The sequence below is a fragment of the Octopus bimaculoides genome, chromosome 18 (assembly GCF_001194135.2).
Source record: "Octopus bimaculoides isolate UCB-OBI-ISO-001 chromosome 18, ASM119413v2, whole genome shotgun sequence".
NCBI classification, from domain to species: Eukaryota; Metazoa; Mollusca; class Cephalopoda; order Octopoda; family Octopodidae; genus Octopus; species Octopus bimaculoides.
This window is the reverse complement of record NC_068998.1, coordinates 17,358,210-17,362,938: the sequence shown is the minus strand read 5'-3', so window position 1 is coordinate 17,362,938 and position 4,729 is coordinate 17,358,210.

Below are 4,729 nucleotides of genomic sequence, written 5' to 3'. Positions count from 1 at the left end.
CTCCGGGGTAAGAAAACTGTTGCAGTTGGTTGTTCCATTCCCTCGTCTCTTGTGTTGTTGTTTTTTTTTTCGTCATCTCTTCATTTTTTTACGAGTTGTTTGAGAGATTCTGTATCACGTCGGGGGTCACCAGTTATAAGAATTAGATGAGATATGACGGCTCGGCCGTCTCTCCCCAGTTCTTATATTAATCATTAAAATCCAGAAATACAACAACACGAGGGATAACGGTATCAATAGTTTATTCTAGGTTGGTGTAGAGCCGTTTCGTTCCTGGGTGAACAGGCATGCCCCTAGAATACCAAAGGAAGCTTCGACCACATGTCGGGGTCGAGTTGGGACAGAGCCTGAAAGAACGTCCTGTTGCCACAGCTGCTAGATGGAAAAGAGAGAGAACGCTATTGCTTTTCTCCACCTGTTGCATTGCGCATGCGTGCTCGGGTACTTCCGCTGACGGCAAATCCCTTGCACATGCGCAATGGCGGCCACACGCGCCACTACACTAGCTTACACAAAGGTCAAGCAGCTAAATTCGTTTACTGTGTAATTCTGTGGAAACGTTTTGCTATGCAAGATATACAACACGAGTAAGCGTCATTGGTTTCACCCTAAATGAATTTATTCTAGGTTTCCCTCCACAGCTTAGTTATAACGTTAAACAAACTGCAAGTGAATATTTACATCAGGTTTTTTACGTAGAAAGGTTCAGAGACCAAAGAATTTCGTACTATCGCTATTTAGCGTTAGGTCAGAACATCTTGACACATGTAAGAGCTTATTGCGTAAACGAAAAGCCCATTTAGGTGAGACAAATATTGACATTTCCTGTTGGAAAATACCCCCACTGTTAATTTTTCATTAAAATAAACATGATTTTTTTTTGTTTTGTCTGTAAATATAAGCTATTTTGAAATTACGTTATGCCAGTGGTACTGGTTAATTTCTCTCAAATTTCATTTTATTTATTGATACTTATATTAAACTCCGACGAAACAAAAATAGCTAATTATCCCTCGTGAGATTCCAATTCTTGTAACTAAGATGGAAATATTAAATTAGCTCCATTTCAACTTTAAAATTTCCTCTATTAAACTCAGCAGCATGCTGGATTTTATTCCTCGTGGTGATTATTTACCATCAGCACTTCTTGCCAATGAAATAGCCTCTGTATTGTCTTTGATCTGTTACTAGAAGTAAAAGACATTTCTCTGTCAGAATCGTTGATATCGTTACCATTTGTACTTGAGTTGGTTGGCTAACTGCTAGGAGTTGTGTATGACTGTTGATGTTGGGAGTTGACTGTTGACTATTGGGTGCTGGCTGTTATTTCTAGCGTCGGAGGTTAACAGTTCTACATAGAAGAAAAGGACGAAATCAATTCGTTGTTGAGAAATTTGGGATGTTATGTTTGTGGTGTAATTGAAAGGGAATTCTGACAAATGTTGAGAGAGTTTGGATGTTATTGTAGTTTATTATAATGATAGGCTCAGCCACTACCTGTGTCTGTCTGCCTTGTCTTAGCTACACTCCAAAGGTCTCTGGGTCGTGGTTTTGTGCGTGTTGTTTTATACCGATTAAGAGGCTCTAAAAGAAACACGCCAAAAGTTGACATGGTCGCTTATTCCACATGAAGTCTTTCATTGGCCAGATTTTGTTAATCACGTGGGTAATATTCTTTTCAGGCGAAGCTACAATTAGTTAGGTTCGCTGATCATGTGGACAACATTCCAGTGAATCATGATATCAGTGATTGCTAAGTACTCTTACCACAGTGTTATTTCTTCTGACACTTCATGCAAGAAAGGCTGTGTGGTTAAGAAGGTTGCTTTGCAATGACGTGGTTTCAGGTTCAGCCACCACCACACAACACCTTGGGCAAGTGTCTTTTACTATAGCTGCAGACTTGAGGCACTGTCAAGCCTTCTCCCACAACTTATCTTCTAATTTTCATCACTCCCCGCTACACTGAACTAATATCCTCTGTATCCATCTCATTCCTATTTCTAATCATCCGTCACACTATTTTCACTCAGTACACTTCCTTTGCTTTCTTATATTCACATTGTACCTGGACTACACATCTCTCTCTCCCTCCCGCTCTCTCTCTCTCTCCCCCTCCCGCTCTCTCTCGCTCTCTCTCGCTCTCTCCCTCCCGCTCTCTCTCTCTCTCTCTCTCTCTCTCTCTCTCTCCTAGTGGACAAGCCGTGTATTCACCTCTTCAGTGAGAAAAGGAAACAAATGGAGAGAGAGAGAGAGAAAGAAAAAGATGGGGAGAGAAAAGAATGTCTCAGTGTTGTGTGTTTTCTCCCTGCTGCTTGACAATTGAACCAATAGAATATGGACAAGACTTAAAAAAATAAATGTTGGTGTCAATTTGTTTGACAAAAACCCTTTGAAATAGTGTCCCAGCGTTGCTGCAGTCCAAAATGGCCATTAAGAAAAAAAACAAGAAAGAGATCACTTCACAAATTGCTGATTGCTCCTCAGAGTACAATTAAATACTGTGAAGTATTTAGTTGTGCTACTCTATGTTATGTTCTTAGATCAAATCCCAGTGAGGTCAATTTTGTCCTCCATATTTTTGAACTTGATAAAATAAAGTACCAGTCAAGTATGGGGTTAATTTAATCAACTAATACCCTTCACTCAAAATTGCTGGCTTTATACCTAAATTTAAAAAAAAACATTACAAAATTAGTGGATTAGCAGAATTGTGAGAGCATCAGAAAAGCATGCTTTGTAGTATTTGATCTGACTCTTTCCATTTTGAGTTCAAATCCCACCAAGGGCAAATTTGCCTTTCATCCTTTCAGTGGGAAGAGAGTCAATAAAATAAAGTGCCTGTCAAATACTGAGATTTATGTAATTGACTCATCCCTCTTACTAGAAGTTGTTAGTTTGTGACAAAATTTGAAACCATTGTTATTATTATCGTTATTATTATCATTACAACTCAGGTTTTATTGGAACTTCTGGAGTTTTGCATGAGTTACAGGTTTGCTACATGCAGCCTACAGTACCATGCTATCTGTTCTCTTCAACTATATAATACTTTCCTGATGATTCTGGCTGTACCAGAGAGGCAAACTTTTTGCAACAGCTCTACTGGGCACTCTATTCCCATTTCCTTTATATTCCTCTTGATAACTTTTAATACTGTCCCAAGGCCCCAACAATGATTGACACTATTTTCACCTTTTTTATTTTCCACAGTTGAGCTATCTCATATTTAAAAGGATTGTATACATCTATTTTTTTCACTTTCCTTCTTAACTATTTGTGGGTCAAAGGGGCATGCAACATCAATTACAGAGCACATGTGGTTCACCTTGTCCATCACCACCAGGTCCAACTTGTTGTGCTCAAGTAGCTGGGGAATCCCATAGGATTTTATAGGTCTCTGACTCAGCCACTCCCTGTGGTTTGTGTTCGCATCATATCTTGCTTCTTTGCAACCCTCATTTTTCACACAGTTTCCAATGCAGTGCATTCACTACCTCATCATGTCACCACAACTTACATTGGATTTTGGCCAACTCAAGGGCATTCATTCACAATATGGACAATGGTTTTTCCAATTCTATTACAAATTCGGCACAATCGAGATACTTGCTCATTTCTAAGGGAGAAGCACTGCAAACCAAAGATGCACCACGTGGCAGTATGACCCCACTCAACAATGCCGGTTGGCAGACTGATGCCTGAGGGCTGCATCAAGTGGCTTCTAGTGGCAGAAGCCCAAACTACAACGGGCTTGTCCTACAGAGAATGTTTCCAGTTACTTCAATTCAAGTTATTACCTCCCTGTTTGTCGATTTTTGTGATGGCTAAAACTAAGGAACAGCATGTTTCCTTGAAATTCTGTTTTCTGCTTGGGAAAACGGCAGCCAAACCAGTTGTCATGCTTCAAACAGCTTACAGGGACACTGCTATGAGCAAAACACAACTTTACAAGTGATTTTCCTGCTGTAGGAATGGTCACTTGTTGCTTGAGGACAAATCTCATTCAGGGCAACTGTCAACCTCATGAACAAATGAAAACATCATGAAAATTCATGGACTGATCTTGGAGGACTGTCACCGAACAATTGACAAACTTGTTGATAAGACTGGTGTGTTCTAGAGCTCCTGCCAATGAGTTTTGAGAGGAATTGTGAATGAAAAGTGTTGCAGCATAATTTGTGCCTCGTTTGCTCACGGAAGATCAAAAGCAGTCATGGCTGAATGTGTGTCGTGAACTGAAAGAACAATTGGAAACTGGTCTGGACCTTTTTTCGGAGGTCATCACTGGTGACGAAAGCTGATGCTAAGGAGTTTGCAGATGTGGAGGAAGTGAAGAAAAACATGATGGAGGCATTAAAAGATATTACTTCTCAAGAGTTCCAGCACTGCTTCCAAACAGTGGAAAACACATCTGGACTGATGCATTGCTTCAAATGGAGAATATTTTCAAGGCATATATATATATTGGGTTGTCGGGAAAGTTTGTGCCAATTTTTAAAGGAAAGAAAAAGGTCAATAAATACTTGCCATTCCATTTTTAATCAACCAAATATGAACCATTTTGTTGCACAATGCGTCTCCATCTTTCCTTTAACTTGAAGATACCCTCCTCCCAGAATTGAGGTGGTTTCAAGGCAAATAAGTTGAAAGGTATGCTACTATAAATTGGCATGAACTTTCCAGACAACCCAATATATATATATATATATGTGTGTGTGTGTGTGTG